This window comes from Pinus tabuliformis, chromosome 7 (genome assembly GCF_031772625.1).
Source record: "Pinus tabuliformis cultivar Carrire ecotype Pingquan chromosome 7, CPIR1, whole genome shotgun sequence".
Classification (NCBI taxonomy): Eukaryota; Viridiplantae; Streptophyta; class Pinopsida; order Pinales; family Pinaceae; genus Pinus; species Pinus tabuliformis.
In genome coordinates this window covers 1,456,249,037-1,456,275,661 of record NC_142293.1, presented here as the reverse complement: position 1 = coordinate 1,456,275,661, position 26,625 = coordinate 1,456,249,037, and the positions used below count along the sequence as shown (strand labels likewise).

Sequence of the window (26,625 nt, the reverse complement as noted above, 5' to 3'; positions counted from 1 at the left end):
GAGGTGTGAAATTCACAGTACTGACACAGTGTGGGCACGGAGACCCGCACATTAGACTCAGAGAAGCCGTGGATGTGCGCAGGTTTCTATTGGTGAAGTTGTGGACTTTTCTTGAAATCTGTTTTAACTGCTTCTTTCTGTTACTGCTGTGTTCTGGGTTTTGAATTAGTGTCTGGTTACTGGTACTGTGTTCTGAGAAATTTATTGATTTCGTAGTTGCACAAGGAAGTTGATTAATTGCAGATCTATTTGAAGTCTGAGAATTCATGAAATGTGGTCCTTGAGAGAAAAGAGAAGGTTGAAGCCTGCGTGCTGGTATAAGACTGCACCAGTACATAAGCATTGTAAAAAGAAGTTTCTAATTGAAAGAAGATAGAGACATATTGCAGCAGGTGGTTTTCACCCACATTGGGTTTCCACCTTATATCTTGAGTTCTTTGGTGTGATTGGTTGCTCTATTTTTCTTGTTCCTATTTACTGTTATATGGTTCTAACACTCAGATTAATGATCCACATCTGAAGAATATATTAAATTACAACTCTGAAGGTATACATAAGTTTCATTAGTCAGAACTGAAAATATTTGTATAAATTGAAAAGAGTTTGATAATACTAATTCACCCCCCTCTCAGTATTATTTCCAACAATTGGCATCAGAGCCAAGTCCTTCAGAAGAAGCTTGAGCACTTGAAGGAAGATCTATCATCATGAGAAACTACGAGAGAGAAGCATCAATCAAGCCACCAATTTTTGATGGGACAAACTTCGTCTATTGGAAGGTAAGCGTCGCAGCCTATCTTCAATCTCTTGGTACAGAATTCTGGGATATCATAGATACGGGGTACACTTTTCCTTCAGCAACTCCTACAGATCCGGCTGGTAAGAAGCAATATGAAACAAATGCAAATGTTGTCAATACCCTATGAGGATGTCTATCTCAATCGGAATTCGTCAAGGTTATGCAGTACAAATCCGCAAAAGAAATATGGGATAAGATCGTTCTGAGCTATGAAGGAGATGAACAGGTAAAACGAGCAAAACTTCAACCCTCATAATTCAGTATGAAAATATCAGAATGTACAATGATGAAAGTGTGGCTAACTATTTCCTACGTATAGATGAGATTGTTAATTGTATGAAAAAATTGGGTGAAGAAATAAAAGCGTTTGTTGTGGTTGAAAAGGTTCTAAGATCTTTGTCCTCTAAGTTTGAATAAAAAGTTTCTGCAATAGAAGAAAAACAGAATCTACAAAACCTTACCGTGTCACAACCGCATGGAATTCTAACTGCTTACGAAATGAGGAAAGGAGGACCATCAGACAGGAGAGAAGCTGCATTCAGGGCTTCAGGCAAAGGAGATTACTATGAGTCCGGACATATGTCAAAAGAAGAGGAAGGATCAAATTTTGTTAAGAACCTTCAACGGGGTGCTGGAAGATTCAGAGGTAAGTTTCCTTTCAAATGCTTTGCTTGTGGAAGAGTCAGTCACTATGCTGCCAAGTGTCCTCATAAAGATAAGCTTGACAAAGGTAAGGAACCTGTTACATGGAACAAGAAATAGAATGTAAATAAGAAAATTTATTAAACTCATGAAGATAGTGATGGACTTTCAAATAGTGATGAAGATGAACAAGGTAATAATTATAGACTATTAATGGCTTTTGAAGATGATGATTTCATGGATGCTATAGATGAAGAAGGTCTTTATGAAGAGATTTCTAAACTCAAAATTTGTTTAGAAGAGAAAAATATGATTATTGATACTCTGCAATGTCAATTGGCTGAAAGGGAAAAACATCATGAAAAGTTAGAATGTGAAATTGTGGGACTTAGAAAAGAGATTGAGAAAAACAAAGCTCTTAATCTTAGATTTGTTAAAGGATCTGAAACGTTAGATGAGATTATCAAAGTACAGTGTTCTCCACTAATCAAGACAGGTCTGGGATATAATGAAGAAACAACCCAAGCACAGAAACCATCTACCTCCAAAAGTTATCTTGATGCAGCAAGGAGAAGTGAACAAATACCAAATGGAAACTACCAGGTAAATCGGGGGCAATCTACTTTAAGGACAAACAGAAGCTACAACCAGCCTCAGGTAAAACCTTCTCAATTTTCCTCAAGAATGGATGTCAATAGAAACTACAATCATTTGGCTGGTAGATTTGATATTCACAGGAGTTTCTTCAATGCCAATGTTTCTCTTGTCATAACTTTGGCCACAAAGCAGCTCAATGTGTTTCCTATAAGACAATCATGACTAGAGAAGCTCAAAAACAGAGGAGTATGACTAGGATCATGAAAAGAACCTACAATAACTTTTCTGCTCTTGAAATTGAAATAGAATGTTCTATTTGTAACAATTTTAGTCATGAAGATTCTGAATGCAGGAGCAGGTTTCGACAGACAAATCAGAAGGAGCAAGCCTCAAGTGCCAAAACATGGAGAATGAAGGAAACACAACTAAAGAGATGTGGTATAGATTTATATGCGGAAGGGCAAGAAAATCAATGGTACATCAACAGTGGATGTTCAAAACATATGACGGGTGATAAAGAAAAACTTTAGTCATATAGTGCCTTAGAGAAGGAGAAGAAGGTCTCTTTTGGAAATGACACCCCTGCTCTCATAAAAGGTAAAGGTTCTGTCCAGTTAAAGGAAAAGGTCAAAGCTAGAAATGTCATGTATGTTGATGGCTTAAAGCATAATCTATTGAGTGTCAGTCAGATGTGCGATCAAGGAATTGAGGTAATATTTCGATCAAATGGATGTAGTGTTCGTGATCTTGATACAGGAAAAATAGTGATCAAAGGCATAAGAACTCCAAATAATTTATACATATTCAAAGAAGGACAACATCAATGCTATCTAAGCAAGAATGATGAACATTGGCTATGGCACAGAAGACTGGGGTATCTAAGCTTCTCACAGATAAGGAAAGCATGCAAATACCAGGCAGTTCGTGGTATTCCAGACATCAAAATTCTAGACAATACAATATGCAAATCATGTCAGTTTGGTAAGCAAACCATAACTAACTTCCCTGAGAAGGAAGGATCAGCTAGCAAGCCGCTTGAACTAGTCCATCCTGATGTATGTGGTCCATCTAGGAAAAGGTCACCTCGAGGAGAAGAATAATTTATATTATTCATTGATGACTTTTCCAGGATGTGTTGGATAGGACTTATGAAGCACAAATATGAAGCCTTCGAAAAATTCAAATCTTTCAAAGCCTTGGTTGAAAACGAATCAGATCGCAAAATTAAATGCCTCAGGTCTGACAGAGGTGGGGAGTTTACCTCAAATGAATTTTTCGATTTTTGTGAAGAACATGGAATAAGAAGTGAATTCTCTACTACAAGGACTCCTCAGCAAAATGTAGTAGTGCAAAGGATGAACAGAACAGTTCAACAAATGGCTCGTGCTATGATGGATGAGTCTGGAGCTCCCGCAACTTTCTGGGGTGAAGTTGCATTTGCTGTAGTTGTTATTCTCAACAAGACAAATGTCCGGCTGAACAGCACTCGAACTCCTCATGAGCTCTGGTATGGTAAGACTCCTATGGTAAAACATTTCAAAATTTTTGGAAGCAAATGCTATATTAAAAATACTGATGAAAATCTTGGCAAGTTTGAACCTAGAGCAAATGAAGGCATTCTCCTTGGATATTCTCCCCATGGCAAAGCATACAAGTGTTACAATAAAAGACTTGGAAGAATTGTTGACAGCATTGATGTAGTGGTGGATGAAGAAGGAAACATTCCTAGGCAAGTAAAGTCTGAAGATTTTGAAGATGATGAGCACTATCCTTCAACATCCAATTAGACTTATGATGAAGAAGAAGCTCAAGAGGCACCAGAAGAAAAAACAAGGATAGAAGAGAAGACTCCATCCAGATACGTTCAGAAGAATCATCCAGAAACTCAAATTCTGGGGCAGAAAGAGGCAGGTATACAAACAAGAAGAACAATTGCAGAAGCTTCAAGCTATTTGGCATTACTCTCCTCCACTAAACCACAAAATGTAAGAGAGGCATGTAAGGATGAATGTTGGGTCAAGGAAATGGATGAAGAACTTGGGTAGATTGAAAAGAACAACACTTGGGAGTTGGTTCCTAGACCAAAAGACAAGAATGTCATAGGGACAAAATGGATATTCAAAAACAAGTTGAATGAAAATGGGGAAGTTATTTGAAACAAAGCCAGACTTGTTTGTAAAGGATATGCTCAACAAGAAGGAATCGACTTTGAAGAAACTTTTTCTCCCGTTGCTAGACTTGAGGCCATCAGAATGTTCCTTGCTCTCTCTAGCTTTCAGAAGTTCAAAGTATTTCAAATGGACGTGAAATCAGCCTTTGTGAATGGAGACTTAGAAGAAGAAGTGTACATTGAGCAACCAGATGGATTCATCCTTGGGAATGATCCAAATCTTGTATGCAGACTTAAAAAGGCTCTCTATCGTCTTAAATAGGCTCCAAGGGCTTGGTACTATCGTTTGGAAAAATACCTTCATCAACAAGGTTTTTCAAAAGGATCAGCAGATAGAAATATTTATATAAAAATTGAAAATGACAAATTGCTAATACTTGTTGTGTATGTAGATGATATTATCTCTGGCAGCAATGAAGAAGCTATGAGTCAAAACTTTTCCTTGGTGATGCAGAAAGAATTCAAAATGTCCTTTCTTGGAGAGCTGACATATTTTCTTGGTTTACAAATCCAACAAAATGAAGGCGGTATCTTTTTATCTCAAACCAAGTACCTCAAGCAGATCTTGAAGAAGTATGGCATGGAAGATTCGAAACCAGTTTGTACCCCTATGGTTACAGGATGCAGCCTCAGTGCAAATGATGATTCAGCAGCAGTGCATCAACCAACTTATAGATCCATGATTGGAAGTCTGCTCTATTTAACAGGTACCCGACCAGACATCATGCATGCAGTGGGAATGGTTGGAAGATTTCAGGCAAATCCAAAGGAAACTCATCTTCAGGCAGTAAAGAGAATTTTCAAGTATCTTCAAGGAACTCAAAACTATGGCTTATGGTATCCTAGAGATACAGATCTCACACTTCATGCTTATACAGATGCAAATTGGGCCGGAAGCGTGGATGACAGAAAAAGCACTAGTGGTGGTGCATTCTTTATGGGTTCCAGATTAGTATCTTGGTCAGCAAGAAACAAATTTCAATAGCATTATCTACAGCTGAAGCAGAGTATGTGGCTGCTGCATGTTGTTGCACAAAACTTCTTTGGATGATGCAAACTTTGTAGGATTTTCAAATCACTTCTACTCCACCTATCTCCATCCTATGTGATAATACAAGTGCAATCAGCATTTCAAAGAACCCAATCATTCATTCAAAGACCAAGCATATACCTATCAAATATCACTATCTTCGGGAACAAGTGCTTGAACAAAAGGTCAAGTTGGAGTATGTTCCCTCTAAGGAACAAGTTGCTGATATACTCACAAAACCACTGCCCAGGGAAACATTTGAATACCTCAGACAAAAGTTGGGAGTAGTTGATGCATCATCTTGTTGTTGAATCTTGTCTGTTGTACGCGAATTTCATATGGGGTATACGCGTACATGGTTTGGTCAGAGACTAGTTGGCATAGGTTCAGGGGGAGCATATATTCTTCTAAATATGCTTTGTTGGCATTATGGTAGAAGATCTTGGAGGAGAAAGTACAGAAGAAGAACATGGATGCTGATCTGAATAATGCTGCTAATGTTTTGTCTCTATTTCTTTTGTCAAGATCTGGCCTACTGTCAGGGGGAGCATGATCAACACAGCAGAACGGAGTTTTCAGCATGTTCTCAGGGGGAGCATAACCCTTTGCCCTTGATGACAAAGGGGAAGATTGAATTTGAGGATCTTGGGGTTGCTATCAAGTCCAAAGGGGGAGATTGTTGGCATTATGACACAGGTGCGGCGCTATGGCATAAGTGTTGTCCTTGATGGCAACTCACTCAAGTGGAAAATCTGTTATGAAACCAGCTCAAGAAAAGATAAAAAAGATAAATAAACGCCTTAGAATTCAGCCTCTTCGAGGGGACAACCTCCTTTACATTACATAAATGAACAATTCTTGGATGATACAAATGACAAAACCTCATTTCTATATATAGGAGTCTAAGGAGTCACAATATAATCCAGCCGACCTAACAATAATAATATAAAACCACAAAAATAACAATAGAGGGATTCTATGGGGCACAGTAATAACAATATGGGGGCAATAGGGGCACAACAATATTAATAAGGGGTATAACTACAATAGTAATGGGGTAATCACTAGTATTATAGGGACCCAACATGCCCCTCTCCTTCAAGAAAGTGTTGTCCTCAACGCTTGAGTAGTTCTGGATACTTCTGCATAAAATTCTCATCCTCCCATGTGGAATCTTCAGCGGATAAGTTCTTCCACTTGATAAGATACTCTGAAATTGAACGATTTCGTAGCTGTCGAGTTCTTGTTTTTGTGACTGCTTCCAGTTCCAATATAATTTTTCCTTCCTTGTCAAGTTCTGGAAATATTGTTTGAACTGGGAGCTTGTCGCCTATAACCTTCTTTAAACATGAAACATGGAAAACTAGGTGCAATCAAGAAGCTGCAGGAAGCTCCAATTTGTATGCCATAGTACCAATCTTTTGCAACACCTTGTACGGACCATAATACTTTGGTGATAATTTATTATCCTTCTTAGCTTTCTTGAGGGACATTTGCTTATATGGTTGTAGCCGTAGGAATACCCAATCACCTACATCAAAACTTCTTTCATTGCGATGTTGATCTGCCTATTGTTTCATTCTATTCTGTGCCAACACGAGGTTATCCTTTAAGAGTTGGAGAACTTGTTGTTGATGTTCGATGTGATGTTCCACTGCTTGAACCTTAGAATTTTCTTTTAAATATGATGTGATGGATGGTGGTTGATACCCATAAAGTGCCATAAATGGGGTCATTTTTGTTGTTGTATGGAAGGAAGTGTTATACCACCATTCAGCCAGAGGAAACCATTTGACCCATTGTGTCTGTTTATCAGATACAAAGCAACGAAGATATCCTTCCAAACATCTGTTTACTATCTCAGTTTTCCCATCAGATTGAGGATGATAAGATGAGCTATGAGCTAACTAAGTAACAATACAAGAAAATAATTTTGTCCAAAAATTTCCAGTGAAAATGGGATCTCTATCACTTACAATAATCTTTGGGTTTCCATGTAGCTTTTGAATTGTTTCCATGAATGCAGTAGAAACTGTACTGGCTTTAAATGGATGTGATAATGCACAAAAGTGTGCATACTTGGTAAGTTTGTCAACTACCACCATGATGACACTCTTTCCCTCATACTTGGGTAAACCTATGATAAAATCCATTGAAACCTCCTCCCAACGTTGGCTTGGAATGGATAAAGGTTGTAATAGAACCGGTGTCTTAATTGTTTCAACTTTATGTTGTTGGCAAACCAAACATTTCGCCACAAACTTTTGAATATCTGATTTAAGGCCATCCCAAAAAATTCCTTCTTAACCCTGTGGTAAGTTTTTAAAAATCCTGAGTGCCCTCCTAAGGGAGAAGTGTGCAATTCCATAAGAATCTTTTGTTTTAGCTGGGAATTTTTACAGAGGTATAAGCGATCTTTGTACCATATCGAATCATTTTGCCAGCTAAATGTATCAGACGTACTGGAATCTTGTTGTAACTTTCGAATAAGTGCCCACACTTCTTCGTCACTCTTCCATTCCTCCCTTGCTTCATTTATCCAATCTGGTTGGATAATAGAAATGGCGCACAACAATGCTTCCACATCCTCATCCTTTCTTGAGAGTGCATCTGCCACCACATTTTGCTTCCATTTTTTGTAGATGATTTCAAAGTCATAACCCATCATCTTTATGACCCACTTTTGTTGCTCTTCATAGGGTAATCTTTGTTCTAAAAAGTATTTAAGGCTATCATGATCCGTTTTTACCTTGAAGTGTCTTCCCATTAGATAGGGTCGCCATTTCTTAAGTGCATGGAGTATTGCCAACATTTCCTTCTCATAAATAGCTTTGCTTAAAAACTTTCCCTTGATTGGACGGCTTTTAAAAGCAATGGGTCTTTCATCTTGCATTAGAACAGCACCAATTCCATTTCCTGAAGCATCACATTCCACAATAAAGGTTTTCGTGAAGTCTGGTGTAGCTAAGATCGATGCTTGGCACATTGCCTCTTTAAGATGTTCAAAGGCCTTTGTTGCTTCCGGAGTCCATGAAAATGCATCTTTCTTCAATAATGTTGTTAGAGGTGCTGCTATTCTCCCATAATTATTAACAAACTTGCGATAATACCCTATCAACCCAAGAAATCCTCGCAGATGCTTTATGGATGTGGTGATTTTCCATTCCTTAATGGCTTTAATTTTGCTAGGGTCTACCTTAACTCCTTCATGAGATACAATATGACCCAAATATTCCACCTCCTGGACTCCAAAGAAACATTTGGATCTTTTTGCATATAATTGTTTCTCCTTCAATAGTTGTAGCACCCTGTCAACATGTTCAACATGATCCTTCCAAGACTTGTTGTAGATTAGTATATCATCAAAAAATACTAACACAAATTTTCTAAGGAATGGTTTGAAAATTGAATTCATCAAACCTTGAAATGTTGAAGGTGCATTGGTAAGGCCAAAAGGCATGACCAAAAATTCATAATGACCCTCATGAGTTCTAAATGGTGTTTTCGGAATGTCTTCAATCTTCATTCTGATTTGATGATATCCTGAACGAAGATCCAACTTGGTGAAGTAAATTGATCCATGCAATTCATCTAGTAATTTATCAATGACAGGAATGGGGAACTTATCTTTAATAGTGAGCTTGTTGAGCTCCCTATAATCCGGACACATGCGCCATGATCCATCCTTCTTGTGCACCAATACTACTGGAGCAGAGAAAGAACTTTGACTCGGTTGAATTATACCAGCCTCTAGCATTTCTGCAACCATACGTTCAATTTCACTCTTTTGGACATAGGGATATCTGTACGGCCTGATGTTTGGAGGAACACTTCCTGGAATCAGATGAATAGCATGATCATGATCATGCATAGGTGGGAGACCTTTGGGAGTCTCAAATACCTTGGAATGATTGTCCAGGACTTTTTGGAGATCTGGAGAAATAGATGATTCTGATGTGGAAACATCTAGCGAGCATAATTGTGAAATTACACCTCTTTGCTCCTTTTTTAGAAGCTTTGTCATACCATTAGAGCTGATTATCTTTCCTGGTTTCCCTACAATACCCCTTAATTCAACTTCCTTTCCTTCCGTAGAAAATTTCATGAAAAGTTCTTGAAAATTAAAAGTTATTGTACCCAGGGATTGTAGCCATTGGACTCCTAGTACAACATCAGCACCTCCCATTGGAATGGAAAGCATTGGGCTAGTCAATACATATTCTCCCATGGATAGCTTGATATTATGGCACTTTCCAGAGAAATTTATTGTTCCTCCATTTGCAATCATCACTTGACACTATGGTGCTGGATATAGGAAACAATTCAATTATTTTGCTACCTTATAATGAATAAAATTGTGGGTGCTTCCTGAATCAATCAAAACTATTACCTTTTTCTTCTTAATTTGTCCTTCTATCTTGATGGTTTGAGGAGTGGTAATTCCCGCCAATGCATTACAAGATATGGTCGGATTTATTTGTTCTTCATATAGGCTTTATTCCTGGAGTATATCCTCTTCTTTTGACCTTTCTTGCTCCTTTTCTTCTTCCTCTTCACAACCTATGTAGAATAATTTCTTCTCAGCACACTTATGAACTTTAGTGTATTTGCTATCACAACTGTAACAAAGCCCTTTTGCTCTTTTTTCTTCCAATTGTTGTGGTGTCAACCTTATAGGTTGTGGAAGACTAGGGGCAAGAACACTTCCATCTTTATAGTTGTGAGTGGTATGCTTCCTAGTTGCCATAATTTTTCTTTCCATTTTTCTTGCTAACCTGAATGCCTTCTCTAATGAATCAGGTTCCCAAAGGCGAACATCATGTTGGATATTATCCTTTAAAGACCCTATTAACACATCAATCCTATGCTCCTCTGGAATATCTTTTACCCTTATGTTCAATTTTTGGAACTCCTCATTGTGCTCCATTATTGAACCCTTTAGTTTGAGACTTATCAATTGGCTAAAAAAAATGTTGCTTTTTGTATCCTCATAATGTGCTATCAATTCTTCCGTAAAAATTGCCCAAGTGATAAATTGTTTACGAGAGCAAAGCCATTGATACCATACAAACTGATTTGGTTACAAATATAAAGTTTCCATACATACCTTTAGTGTGTTTTGCACATTATTGAGATCGAAGAATTGCTCTATCTGTAATATCCATGTGGCAGGATCCTTGCCCTCAAATTTCCTCATATCAATTTTTGGAATATGGTGAGTCTTCGATCCAACATTAGTGTCTATGGAATCATGATTAACATTTCTTTTATTCTCATCATGAGTTTCCTTTAATACCCTTTCACCCTTAGTGCCCATTTCTTGTAGCAACTTATTCATATTTATCTTCAATTCGTCCATGTCTGTCTTCAAATCTATCTTCAAATCATCCATCTTAACTTCCACGTCAATCATCTTAGCTTCTACGCCTTTCTTTAAACAATCCATCTTAGCTTCTACACCTTTCTTTAAACCATTCATCTTAGCTTCTACATCTTTCTTTAACCATCCATCTTAGATTTTGTTCCTTTTTGTGTAAGGGACAGTTGTTGCACTTGGTCTTGTAATTTTAATATATCATGTTGCATTTCTTCCTCTTCTTCATGAGTCATGCTAGAGCTTTTAGGTTCCTTACTAGGTGTTTGCATTTTCTTTCCTCGGGGCATCAGTTACCGATAATAATGCTCTACTATGCCCTTTAAATTCCTTCAAAATAAATTTTCAAACCAAGCTTAAGCAAAAATTTAAGAAAATCTACACACCTTTTTTCACTTTGTAGGAGCTCGATATTGCCTCTGATGTATCTTTGTACTTTCCGATCATCTAGTTCTGAATTTGTGACCTATAGTAGCCCTCTGTGTCCTCTTTCCAATGGCACAAGTCTGACCCAAATTGGATTCTCCAAGGAAGAGTTATGCGAAATCTCCCATAATGACTTGATTATAGACTAGTTCAGTAGAGCAAACTTGTACGACGTGCCATGAGTCATTGTTTCGACCTTTGGATCTAAAAAATGCATACAAGAAAGTAAAGTTTGTCCTCTTTCTATACCTTCTTATAAAATTTCAATCCGATCTTCAGAGAGAAAGTTATGACGATTTTCCCTGGGTCACCTGTTTGGAATGTAATTCAGAAGTCTGCAAAAATACCAACTTCCTTAGATCATATCTCCGCAAATATAGTGCGAAAAGCTCTGAAATTCGGATCCAAGGTTCAGCGCGACTTCTTCTCAAATGGGTTTTTCTTGTGACTTCTGAAATGCCACAAAAAAAAGTTATAAAGAAAATGCCACGATGACCTGTTTGGAGCAGCGAAACCCTAGAATCCAAAGCTCTGATACCAAATGTTATGAAACCAGCTCAAGAAAAGATAGAAAAGATAGATCAACGCCTTAGAATTCAGCCTCTTCGAGGGGACAACCTCCTTTACATTACATAAATGAACAATTCTTGGATGATACAAATCACAAAACCTCCTTTCTATATATAGGAGTCTAAGGGGTCACAATATAATCCAGCCGACATAACAATAATAATATAAAGCCACAAAAATAACAATAGAGGGATTCTATGGGGCACAGTAATAACAATATGGGGCAATAGGGGCACAACAATATTAATAAAAGGTATAACTACAATAGTAATGGGGTAATCACCAGTATTATAGGGACCCAACAAAATCACAGTTCAGGCTCTCAAAATAATAGAAAATGAGATACCCGCAGGTGCAGTGAACAAAAACCGCGGACCCGCAGGTGCTCTGAACAAGAGGTGCGGACATACCCGCAGGTTCTCCGAACAAAAGGTGTGGATGTCAAATTCACACACTTTCATGCAGAGAAGCGCGTGCACGTGGGAAATTTTATGATTGATCCATGGTATTTATTCCGACATTTTTGTTCCTATGGTTTTGGTCCGTGGTTTTTGTTTCTAAAGTATTGAACCCCGGTTTTGGGTCCCTTGTATTGGCTTTCTATGGTTTTGGTCCATGGTTTGAGTAAGGGCTTGTCTATAAAAAGGAAAGGAGATCATTTGGCTGAGCACTCATGTGTTGAATATCTTAAGGAGAGCAAGATCTGAAATTCTGGTGATTAGTTGGTGAGTGATAGCTGGATCTGAATCAAGGAGAAACCTGAGCTTTATAAGGCAGATCTACTGATGGGTCGAGATCTCCTTGGCGCATGATTAGATCTGTAAATTTGATAGTCTGGGGTATACTTGAAGTCTGAAAATCTCTATAACCACAGGACCGCAGGTGCCACACGGTGCAGGTGCGAAGATCCACAGGCCAGTGAAGGAGAAAGTGTGGAGATCCGCAAGTATATCAAGGAAAAGGTGCGGAGGTTCACAGGTTTTGCACGCTGTAGGTGCGAAGGTTTGCAGGTTTTGTACACCACAGGTGCGAAGTTCGGAGGACTGACCCAGTGTGGGTGCGGAGACCCGCAGATTAGATTCAAAGAAGCCGCGGATGTGCACAGGTTTCTATTGGTGAAGTTGCAGACTTTTCTTGAAATCTGTTTTAACTGCTTCTTTTTATTACTACTGTGTTCTAGGTTTTGAATTAGTGTCTGGTTACTGGTACTGTGCTCTGAGAAAGTTATTGATTCCATAGTTTCACAAGGAATTTGATTAATTGCAGATCTATTTGAAGTCTGAAAATTGATGAAACGTGGTCCTTGAGAGAAAAGAGAAGGTTGTAGCCTTCTACAGGTTGTGGCCTGCGTGCTGGTATAAGACTGCACCAGTACAGAAGCATTGTAAAAAGAATTTTCTAATTGAAAGAAGATAGAGACATATTGCAACAGGTGGTTTTCACCCACATTGGGTTTCCGCCTTATATCTTGCATTCTTTGGTGTGATTGGTTGCTCTATTTTTCTTGTTCATGTTTACTGTTATATGGTTCTAACACTCAGATTAATGATCCACATCTGAAGGATATATTAAATTACAACTTTTAAGGTATACACAAGTTTCAATAGTCAGAACTCCAAATATTTGTATAAATTGAAAAGAGTTTGATAACACTGATTCACCCCCCCTCTCAATATTATTTCCAACAATAGCTCTATCCTGCCTCACCTTCACCTTGAAGGAAGCTGATAATTATGACTGGATTACCTTCTGGTTTAATTATCATTGAAGATATTACTGGGAATGAGGAGGAAGAATCACCTTTACTCCAGTTACCACTAGTGAACCTTTTGATCTAAGAGTTTTTCCATGAGTTTCTTTCAATCCTTTCCAACTTGTTCCTTGGTATTCTACTCCTTTGAAATTTTTAGGTCCTTGTTTTCCACCTCACCGCATTCCTTTTTATTCATTGAGAAGAAACATGTTAGAAATTCCTCTTGGGAGCCTACCTACTTGTTCATCTATGTTTACCAGCTCCCCGGAATCATTATTGCATGGTATTCTGTCAGTTCGTCCTAGATACTAGTCACTTACTGGGAATTTTTTAGGAGCTTCTTCTTCTCCTGAACCTTCTACTTGGTCATTTGGTTTATCTGCATCTATTGTTAAGAGCATGTCATCCATGCTTGAAGCACCTACGACGTCAGACCAATATGTTCACACGGTATTCGGTAAGTTAGGTAACCCTCGAGTAACCCCAACTATTGTTTATTACCTGCCTAGGGGGAAACCACCTTATCCTCCACCATGAGGATAACCTGTTGTCAGATCTTATCCTACAGTTGGAGGTCAACCTTTTACTGGAGCTTATGGTTAGATACCTCATCCCAGTCCAGGTCAACCTGTTGTCACTCAACCTATGATAGGTACTCCTTAGCTTGGGATGAACATCATTTAGAACCCTTGTTTTCCTCAACAATTTTCTCCACAAGTACCAGTTTATCAGCCTGTTCAATGTACTAGACAATATATTCCTCAATCACCTATTCCAAGTATTGTTGTACCTGTCCAACAACCTATTCAAACAATTCCTCAAACACCTGTTAAATAACCAACTCAACAACCTATTCAACAACCAATTTAACAACCTGTTCCAAGTGCACCTCAAACACCTGTTCAAACACCTCTTTCATAGTCCGTTCGAAGTTCATCTCAGACACCTATCCCAGGAGTATAGCAAATGACCGTTCAAGTTACCCCTCAAATACCTGTTCCAAAAACTACACAAGAAATCCCTCAGGCTTCTTCTTATCAAACTAGTCCTACCGTCCAGTCTACACCATAGATTCTTATCGAACAACCTGGTATAGGAACAATGCAAACACCTTTTCAAGGCCAAGCTTTCCAAAGCCCACCTTTTCAAGGTCAAGCTTATCAAGTTCCACCTTTTCAAGGACAAGTTTTTCAAGGTCCACCTTTCCAAGGTCAAGCTTTCCAAAACCAACCTTTTCAAGGTCAATTTATCCAAAGTCAACCTGTTCAAAGTCAATTTGTTCAAGGTCAACCTTTACAAGCTCAACCTGTACAAGGGAAATATTACTTGGGTCAAATGGGTCAAAGTTAACCTTTCCAGAGTCAACCATACCGTGTTCATACTTATCAAGTCCATGTTCAACCTCAACCTGGTATGGCTCACCACGGTTACCCTGGTGGTATTCAAATTCCAACTGCACATGCTATTGTAGGATATACTTAGTATCCTCCTCTAGGGGTTGGACGTAACCCGCAAGGTTATCAAACTCTACAGCAAGACCCTAACTAGCAGTTACCATTCATTACAACCCTATATTTACCTGATTTATCCCAGCTAACAAACAATCCTATTTATTATTATCCTTTTTGGCTGGTGATTCCCACCACATTACTAAGTGACATACCCAAATTTGAAGGAAAATTAGGAGAAGACCCATCCAATCACGTGATGACATATCATATTTAGTGTGCATCAAATTCCATAATTGATGATTCTATCACACTTCAACTTTTCCAACGAACTTTAATCTGTTAAGCAACTAAATGGTACATTGAGCTACATAATGCTTCTTTCCATAAATTTAACTCTCTAGCAACAACATTTTTAACCGATTTCCAGCTATCGAATTGATACGACACTGGTACCAAACTATTGACTTCCTTAAAACAATCAAAATTGACTGACAATTATGATCATATACATGAATGGAGACATAGGTGTCAAGTAGGCAAAGTTTTTATTCCAAATCATATTTTAGCTGAATGGTTTACGAAGTCATTACTTCCTTTTATTACTGAGGATGTTGCTAAGGGAGGTGTCATGAAAGGAGATAAGGTAATTGCTCATGCATAGTACTTAGACTTATTCTACAACTAATTCGAAACCTTGTACGAGAAAATCTTGAATTTACTGCTCCTAGCAATTTTGAATGATCAAAAAATTTCAACTCCTACAAGATCTAATGTCGCTCATGTTATAATGGATTATGTGAGCCAATAGTCTAAGGGGAAAAAGAAAAATTCTAAAAGTACTCAAACTTTGGCCATATAATATTCACCTGTTGAAAGCCTTTCTCTAGAAGCTATTTCCGAAATTAATGTCGTAGAATCATCTACTGGCAAGAGTCAATCGTTCGGAGGTAAAAATAAGGGGAAAGGTAAATCAAAACAAAACGCTTCTCCAAAAGAGGAACCCACTAAAATTGAACCTACTGACGAGAAACGGAAACCTCATTATCCTTGCCTTATATGTAATGAACATCATTATATGAAGGAATGGCCACATCGGGGTTACCAAATTCGTTAAAGTTTCTCCAAATATTGTTGTTTTGAAGGATCCTTTTCCTTCTCAAGACATAAAAATAGTTTCTAATAACACATCTTCCTCTTCCACATTGCAAGATATCATGATGATGTCTTCACAGCAAATTATGGTAGCTACGAGATCAAAATATTACGGATCTAAGGGTCCTGTGGTCAATGGGAACGAGACTAGCTTGTCTGGTCAAATTCATAGGTTAATTCCTCTTCCTTCTGAACCATTACAAATCGAGAAACTAAATCTTGACATGATTATTAGACCACTTCCCAAAGGTGTTCTTTGAAAATCAGCTTTCAACCCACATGCTAGAGCTACACAGAATTACAATATTGTTGAGGACCTAGCTATATCTCCTTCAACAATGTCATCTCTTGAGGTGTTGCAAACATGCCCAACACCATGGAAGTTATTATTGTCAGTAATTGGAGCTATTGATCCGCGGGATTCTAATATAATTATATCTAATCTTGAGAGTCATATACCTAGACTCCCACATCAACTAGCATTCCAGATTCCATTTTTTGTTAAAACCAAATGACTGTTTCACATAATTGTTGACGAAGGAGCTTCTACATGTATCATGTCGATTTCTTGTTGGAAAGCTTTAGGTTCTCTAACTATCAATCATTCACCTACCACTCTAAAAGCCTTTGATGGAAGAGGTTTTCACCCTTATGGAATCCTGAATGATCTGAACATAGAGTTAGAGGGTAAAACAGTCGTGATCAAAGTTGAAGTTGGTGATTCTCAGCTAAATTACAACCTTTTTCTTGGTCGAAGTTGGACCTACACTATGTCAGCAATGGTCTCATCATTTTTCCATATGATACAATTTCCTCACAAAGAGAAAATTGTCAAAGTAGACCAGTTGTCTTACTACACTTCTGACCCTAACTCTACATGTAGCATACCTTTTCTAAGAAAAATGAATACTCTTTATGAGGATATTGGTGTTGGTTTGCTAAAAGACTCATCATTAATGGGAACCTTTTCACTTTGTCCACCGAATTTTCCTTCTAACTTTGCTGATGTTAACATGATTACATCAAGCATTATGGAATCTTCTTATCCGTGGATAGTGCCTTCCTAGTCTGAATTTACCTCCTATAGCAACAAAATGTCTTTGAGCCCGCTTGAATTGGCTTACCAGGTAGTTCAATCATTTTCTAACCCACCATCTTCTGAGATTGACCAAGTGAATGCGATCAATGATGATTATTCTCCTTTACCTTGGTTAGAACCAGTTTCACTTTCTAATCCTTTCAACCATACATTTCTGACTAACAAAAGTATTATGGAGGTCATTAATTCGAATGAAATTCCATGGAACAATTATAATCATCGTTCATCTTTTCTCCCTAACCCTGATAGAATCGAGAATGATTTTTCAACTATGTTTTTGCTTGAGATTGTAGATAGTCTAGAATGGCCCATGCTAGTTTTTCAAGTTGAATCTGAATGGAATTTGGGAAACATATCTACAACAATTTCCATTGATATTTCATTCAAAACATGAATTATTGAAAATATTCACATAGGTTCTTCGTGCTCATTTGAAGAGATTCGAACATATAAAGCCCTATTTCAAGAATTCTGCGACATTTTTTCCTGGTCGTATGAGGAGACAACAGGAATTGACCCAAGCATTGTTATGGATGATATTAATACTTTACCCAAATGAAAAACCTATCAGACAACTATTACTTCCATTACATCCATGAAATTTTGTAGCGATTAAAGCTGAGGTCGAGAAACTGATCAAAGCAGGTTTCATCACCCGAGTTACCTTGATTTATTGGGTGTCCAATATTTTACCTGTTAACAAGAAGCAAGGAATCATTAGAGTATGCATTGATTATAGGGATATCAATAAGGCTTTTCTGAAGGACAACTATCCTACTCCTTATATCAATCAAATCATTGACAATTGTGCCAAAAATGAAATGTTTTCATTTATGGACAAATTTTCTAGCTATAACCAAATCGACATATTCCCAGCTGATCAACATAAAACCGTGTTCATCTTTCCATGGGGGACTTTTGCCTATCGAAAAATCCCATTTGGTTTGAAGAATGCTGGTGCAACTTTCCAACGAGCTATGTCTTATGCATTTCATGATATCAAGCATATTGTGCAACCTTATTTGGATGACTTGCCAATTCATTTAATATAATGAGAAGACCATCTACTGCCTGAGAGCTATCTTTATCACATGTTGTCACTAAAATCTACACTTGAATCCTCACAAGTGTGTTTCTTTATTGTAATCAGTCAATTTATAGGATTTGTCGTTTCAAAGGAAGGGATTTGTGTCGACCCACTCAAGGTTGAGGATATTCTGAATTTGCATCATCTTTTGAATCTCTACCAACTCCAAAGTTTACAAGGGAAATAAAAATTTCTACGTCGATTCAAAGTTTGTTGGACTTGTGGACAGAATCACAGAGGAAGAGATTGTCTATACGAGCAAGACATACGACCAAGTATTTACAGTGCTTAAGAAGTAAGTACGATGGGCAAGGTAGCTCAGAGTATGACTAGGATTTACGTCGCATTGAATAACCACGAAGAAAATCATGAGGCATCCATCAGTGAGATGGAAGGTAAGCCACAAGAACAAGTTATTTCTATTTTAAATGATCCAGGTTCTAATTATAGCTATGTTAGCCCAAAACTCACTGAGAAATGCAATCTAGTCAAAGAATAGCATGAAGAACCTTGGCTAGTTCAATTGGCAACTGGAACAAAGTGAAGGATCAACCATTAGGTAAGGTCATGTGCATTCAATCTTAGTGACATGCCCACAACCTCCCACTTGAATATATTACGATTGGGAATGTATGAAATATTTTTGGGCATGGAATGGTTGTACCTACATCAAACCAAAGTGGATTTCTACAAGAAAATAATTGAGTACCTGGATAAGCAAGGAAGGAAAAGAGTGTTGCAAGGTGAGAAAGAGATCATTTCGGTGAGGTTAGTTACTTCTATGTAGGCCAAACACAATGGTAGAAAATGTTGCACATTATTTGCAGTACATATTACCGTGGAAGAGAATGTCGATCAAGGCACAGGAAGTGAGGAAGCCGAATTGCTGCAAAGATACCCTGTTTTTCAAAAATTCACAGATGTATTTCTAGCGAACATTCCTAGACTACCTCCTTGAAAAGAGGTAGATTTTTCTATCGAGCTGATATTTGGAGAAGCAACCGCGTCTAAGGTGCCATATCGAATGAGAACTCTGGAGCTGGTTGAGTTGAAATTGTAGCCGAAAGAAATGCTCTACAAGGGCTATATAAGGCATAATGTGTCTCTGTGGGGAGAAATAGTAATATTTGTGAGAAAGAAAGATGGAACTCTTAGATTGTGCATTGACTACAGACAACTAAACAAAGTGACTATTAAGAACAAACATCCATTGCCAAGAATCAATGACCTCTTTCATTAGTTACGAGGAACAACAGTTTTCTCTAAAATCGACCTGAGATATGGATACCATCAAATGAGAATGATAATAAAGGAAGAGGATATTCATAAGATCACGTTCAGAACAAGATATGGGCACTACGATTTCATAGTGGTACCCTTTGGACTTACCAATTCCTAAGCTACACTTATGTGCCTAATGAACAACATGTTGCATCCTTATTGGGATAAGTATGCCATTGTGTTTGTCGATGGCATACTTGTGTACTCAAAGTTTGAAGAAGAACATGAGAGACATCTGGTTGCAGTACTACAGTTGTTGAGAGAGCACAAGCTATATGTGAAGCTCAATAAGTGTGACTTCTTCCAGTCACAGATACATTATCTAGGACATATCGTCTCCAAAGAAGGAATCACAATTGATCCTGAGAAGATTAAATCTATAAGGGAGTGGCCGACTCCAATGAATGTGGATGTAGATGGGTCATTCATGGGTTTGGCAGGATGTTATAGGATATTTATTCAAAATTTCTCTAAGGTAGGCCATCTCATTACAACATTGAAAAGAAAAGGGAAGAAATTTGAGTGGACCTCACAATGTACAGAAAGCTTCGGAAAAATAAATAAGTTACTCACCAATCCACCAATACTGAGAATTGTAGATCCTGACAAGGATTTCCTAGTATGTACAGATGCCTACAAGGAAGGACTCGATGGAGTCTTGATGCAAGAAGGGTAAGTGGTATGTTATGAATCTAAGAAGTTAAATAAGCATGAGGTGAACTACGTCACTCATGATTTAGAGTTGTCTGCCATCATTCATGCTCTAAAGATGTGGAGGCATTACCTCCTCAATAGGAAATTCACACTCATGATAGACCATAGTTGACTTAAGTATTTTTTTTGACAACTGAAGTTGAATGCTAGGCAAGAAATATAGTTGGCCATGTTCAGTTAATTCGACTTTGAAATCAAGTACATAAAAGGTAAGGAAAACAAGGTCACTGATACTCTAAGCCAAAGAATCTAGACAACTCATTTAGTGGCAATAAGTTTAGGTACAACAAATTTGGCAGAAAAAGTCAAGTGTTGGACTTCAACATGTGAAATATCAGCAAGTGAGAGAAAATTTGTCACAACACAGTGAGGATGAAGAGTATAGCCTTCATGAGGATGGCTTAATCTTGTTCAAAGGCATGATTTATGTGCATAACAATGGCAAGGTAAAAGGTCTTATAATGAAGGAATTTCATAATAAACCTTATTTGGGTCATTTGGGTTATCAAAATACCCTTATAGCCATCAAAAGGTCCTATTATTGGCCGAATTTAAAAAGGGAAGTGGTTGATTTTGTCGCAAGGTGCACAGAGTGCCAACAGGTAAAGGCTGAGTGCAGACATTTGGATGGATTTTTGCAGCCTATCCCCATTCCAAAGTGGAAGTGGGAGGTAATTTTTACAGATTTCATTACTAGATTACCCAAAACATCTAAGTAGCATGACACAATCATGGTGGTGGTGGATAAGCTTAACAAGGGACCTCATTTTGTGGCATTCAAATCCACCAATTCCACTAGTGACATAGCACAAATCTTCATAAAGGAGATTGTTGACACCTAATCATCAGGATTGGGTGGATAACTGAAATTGATGTAAATAAATAATGGATAATATGAATAGTCACCGGGAGATGAAATGAACAACCTCCCTCATGTATATAATAAACACCAACCTAAATGAGATCAATGAATTGAATTTCATGGAGTTACTACCTAGCCTGACATGGTATCAGAGCCAGTCCTAATTTTAGTACTCCTGCCCTTGTAACTCCATTTTCTGCCTATTTTCTTGTTCTGTCCATATTTCAGAACTGCCACCTCTGACCTGGGAACAACGTTCCAGTGCAGAGGGCATTTTTGAAAAAAGGCATTCTCCACATGATTGAACGTCCTCGGCTGAAATCCTGCACCCATCTCTATACAGTCTACCGCCCTTGAACTTTCAAACTCGTGCCATAGTCTAGGTATGAGCGTGGAGGAACGCAGATGCGAAGAGTGTGCTGTTGAAGTTTGAGTGGAACGCTGCCTGAGTGAATGGTGCGTGAAACGCTCCAATAAGACCACCATATGTGCGGCTGCCTGGAGGACCACTTGTTTCATACCACGCTTGGCGAACTGTTCAAGCAATACGTTGCAAAGTTGTGGCGCCATTGCTGACTTATCCAAGCTTTGGTATCTGGTATGAATACGCTCTGCGCAGGAGGAAACAGTGTTTTGTTTATATTGCTGGGTTGTAATATGTAAAACCGCCATTACCACTATTTACCATAGTTTTGTCCACCCATATGTTGAACGCTGCCTGTAATATGATTTACGCTGCTCCCTCCATATAAACGTTGTTTCATATATGTCACATATACGCTGCTCCTGGTATTTTTTAACGCTGGGTGAATGATGCTGCGTGAATGATGCTGGTATATACGTTGAAGTTTTTCACATAACGTTGGCATATACTTTGAAGTTTTTGGTATATACGTTGAAGACTTTTTGGCATGTAAAATGTGTTAAAATCCACGCGTTGAATGTACTTTGAACGTTGTTGAATGTACTCTTAACATTGTTTAACACATGGAATTGTATTGAGCCCTTTTTTTTGGTACGCTGACTGCATGGTATTGGCGTCCATATTGGTATATGAGGAAGAGATTTGAAATCTTTTGAGAATGCATAGCTGATCTATGTTTTATATCTTCATTAAAGACAAAGACAGTGCAAATCCCTGTATGGAGAGAATTCCCTTTTGAATTGTAATTAAAAAAAAAATTACCACCAGAAGTACAATTTTACTGTATATTGGCAGAAGTATTTTTCTATCAACAAAAGTAATTTTTTACAGAATGCATTCAATCATATCTATTGTGGGAATAGTTCTCACTGGCAAGGAGAACTATCTTGAGTGGTCCCGGATGATAAAACACACCCTCATTTTCAATGAGTTGTGGAAAGGAGTGTGTGTTGGAGACGGAGACAAAGAGCCGGAACAACCTACCTCAGACAAAGAGCTCGTCATTTGGAAAAACAAGGACAGTAAAGCTTATGCATTAATCACAGCATCTGTAAATGAAGAGGTGAGTCGCCATATTTCGCCATTTTCAACTGCCTTTGAAGCCTTACAAAAGCTGAAAGAACTCTATGACTCACATTCTGCACTTGAAGTTGTTCAACTCATGATTAAACTCTTAACTCTTGAACTGCAAAATTATGATCCTCTTGCTCTTGCATCTGAAGTAAAGTCTATAATGCAATTTTAAGTCCACTAAGGTTGAATTGGATATTCCTCTTATCGCTTTTCTCAAGGCACTTTATCCTACTTAATCCAATTATCTTGAGTCATTGCAAGCAAATGGAAATCTCAAAGATATCACCTTTGACTCTCTTGTGAAAATGTTTCCTGAAAGAGAGAAAGCTTTTGGAAAGAAGACAACCCATGAATCTTCTGAAGAGGCTGTGTGCCTTGCTCATAAAGAAAAGCATCATGCTCAAGATTCTTCAAGAGGAAGAGGTGGTCGAAGAGGAAGAGGAAGATATTTCAGAGGCAAGGGGACAGACATTCTCAAGGAGAAAAGGCAGATTTGCACTGCATTCACTGCAAAAGAAATGGATCACATGATGCCTCTACATGCAAGCTACCATGGGAAAAAATTGAGCAGCAAAGAAACCAACAGAAAGGTAAAACTAATGATATAGACAAAGGTAAAGCACCTGAATCCGCTCACTATGTTGTGGCACAATGTAACATTGGAGTAAATGAAGATTTGTTTAATGCTTCACTTGCTTCTTGGAAAAATGATTGGTTGCTTGATTCAGGAGCAACCTGCCACATGACTCAGAGAAAAGATTTTTTTGAAGATTTCACTGACAATGTTGATGGATCAGTATACTTTGCAGACCAATCAAAAATCAAGCCATCAGGGCTTGGCACAATCAGGCTTAAATTGCCTGGTCTTCCAGACTTTCTTCTGCATCATGTTCTATATCTCCCACAGCTCAAGAGAAACTTGTTGTCCCTGGTCCACATCCTCCAGCAAGGTCACTCCATTCATATGTTTGATGGCAAGCTTGAGGTAATAAAAGCATCTGACCACTCACTTGTCATGAGGGGAATAGAATAAGAAAGTCTTCTCAAGCTGCAAGGAACCTTTGCTCGTGCACAATATTTCTCATAAAATTATCATCATGAAGAAGGTACACTTCCATCAAGTTTATTATGGCATGCTAGATTTGGACATTTGAACTATGACAGCCTCCGCTTGTTGAAGAAAAATGGTGTTGCTGGTTTGCCTACAATTCCTAGGAAATTTAAGGAATGTGATGCTTGTATTCTAGGAAAGCATAGCAAACAGTCTTTTCATGATTCACATACAAGAGCGCATAGAAAAGTTGAACTCATTCATTCAGATTTATGTGGTCCAATGCCTGTTCCTTCTGCAAATGGAAATAAATATATGATGACATTTATTTATGACTACACCAGAATGTGTTGGGTTTATTTATTGAAGAACAAATCTGATGCTTTTCAAACATTCAATAATTTTCATAAATGGATTGAAAATGATGCACAATCTCATATTGGGTCTATTCGCATTAATAATGGAAAAGAATACACATCAAATGAATTTGAAAACTATCTTCGCCAACATGGGATCAAACATCAAACAATTGTACCTTATAATCCCCAACAAAATGGTGTAGCTGAAAGAATGAATAGGACAATCTTAAATATGGTATGATCCATGCTCTTCTTAAAAAATGTAAAGATAATGTTTTGGGTTGATGCTGTTCTATGTGCTGCATATATAAAGAATAGATGTCCATCTAATGCTATTAGAAACAAGACTCCATATGAAATGTGGTATGGACATGTTCCTTCGGTAAAGAATCTCATGGTCTTTCGTTCCACCTGTTATGCCTTGATACCAAAGGTACATAGAAACAAACTTGGTGCTAGAAGTCGTAAATGTATCTTCCTGGGGTATTCAAACACCTCCAAAGCATACCATCTCTATGATGAAGTAAATAAAAATTTTGTTGTATCTAGAGATGTAATTTTTCTTGAATCATCCAAAACTGACAATGTTGTTGAGCAGCAACTTGATTGCTTGGATAGATTCGCAAAAGAAAAAACATTTCAAGAATTTGATAATTAGATTCCACATCTTGAAGGGGGGATTCCTATACTAGATCAACATGTGGAATCTTCTTCTGAGGAACACTCTCCCCCGCATGAAACTCCAACAACAGATGATGCTTTAAGTGATGTGATTGATAGAATTGGGAGACTCAATCTTGATTCAGTCCCAACTCAATCAACGGAGTAGCCTGGACCATCTGAGAAAGGTCCCCCAAAGTGGTTGACAAAGACACTTGAAAGTGTTCATCCTGATGAGGTTGGAAAGACAGGAACTAGAAATTCAAACTGGCAAAATGGAGTTGATTTGGATGACTCTAATTCACCTGTTGATATGGATGTTTCTTATGATTGTGAATTGAACTTGTCTACAGATTTTGAACCAAATTCCTTCAAAGAAGATGCTTCTCATGATGAATGGAAAGAAGTGATGCAAAAGGAGTATGATGCCCTCATAAAGAACGACACTTGGAAGTTGGTTGATCCTCCATTAGGAACCAAACAAATTGGCTGCAAGTGGGTCTACAAGAACAAGTATAAATCTGATGGCTCACTTGCCAAGCAAAAAGCTAGGCTTGTGGCAAAAGGTTTTGCACAGAAGGAAGGGTTTGATTATGAGGAGACTTTTTCCCCCACAGCGAAATGCGCTACCATCTGGACACTCTTTGCCCTAGCAGCTCAGAACGGTTGGAAAGTCCATCAAATGGATGTAAAAACTGCTTTCTTGAATGGAGATCTAAAAGAGAATGTTTTTATGTCCCAACCTGAAGGATTTTTTGTGAAAGGACATGAACATAAAGTATGCAAATTGGTGAAGTCCTTGTATGGCCTCAAACAAGCACCGCGAGCCTGGTATGAAAAACTAACTAAGCATCTTCTGAAACTCAATTTCAAACATTATGATCTTGATGATGCAACATTATTTGTTAAGAAAGTTGGAAAAACAGTTGTATATATTGTGGTATATGTAGATGATCTTTTGATGACAGGGAACAATGAAAGCTACATTGCAGCCATAAAGAAGGAATTGGGGAAAAGTTTTGAAATGAATGATTTGGGATATGTTCATTACTATCTTGGTATTGAAGTAACCCAACATCTGAAGTCCATATTTCTTTCTCAAAAGAAATACATTGGAGATCTGTTGAACAGGTTTTGCATGACAAAATGCAATCCTCTTACTACTCCAATGGAACAAAACTTAAAGCTCACATCTACTGAAGGAAAAGAATTTGAGGATGCAACAAAGTATAGACAGCTTGTAGGAAGTCTCAACTACCTGACTACTACCAAACCAGACATTTCATTTGATGTTGGAATCCTCTCCAGGTTTATGCAAAAGCCTTGTGAGGGACATTGATCTGCTGCAAAAAGAGTTCTAAGGTACTTGAAGGGAAATCCAGACTTTGGAATCAAGTATACACAGGTGGATGACTTCAGCTTGATCGGATACTTTGATTCATACTCCGATGGAGACAAAGCAATTGTGGTATCTACTTCATGATATGCTATGAGTCTTGGATCAGGAGATGTCTCCTGGATATCACGCAAACAATCAGTTCCAACGGATTCCACAACAGAAGCAGAATATGTGGTAGCAGCTAAAGCAACAAAAGAAATTGTGTGGCTTAGGAAAATTCTTGAAGATTTGCAGGTAAAACAAGTACAATCAACTCCTCTCATGATTGACAATACCTCTGCAATAAAGTTGGCAAAGAACCCAAAGTTCCATGATCGAACGAAGCACATCAATACTAAATATCATCTGATTCGACATCATGTTGAGGCCAAAACAATCCATCTCCGCCATTGTTCCACGAACAAGCAAATTGCAGACATCTTCACCAAAGTGCTTGGAAGAGAAAAACATGAAAGATTTAGAACGATGCTTGGAGTCACAAACATCCCTTCAGATTAAGGTGGGGAATGTTGACACCTAATCATCAAGATTGGGTGAATAACTGAAATTTATGTAAATAAATAATGGAGAATATGAATAGTCACCGGGAGATGAAATGAACAACCTCCCTCATGTATATAATAAACACCAACCTAAATGAAATCAATGAAT

General features: G+C 38.0%; 1 pseudogene; it reads left to right on the top strand.

The window, feature by feature from the left end:
- The window catches only part of LOC149253232 (uncharacterized), a 141,978-nt pseudogene that overhangs the window by 37,812 nt on the left and 77,541 nt on the right, over positions 1 to 26,625 (top strand).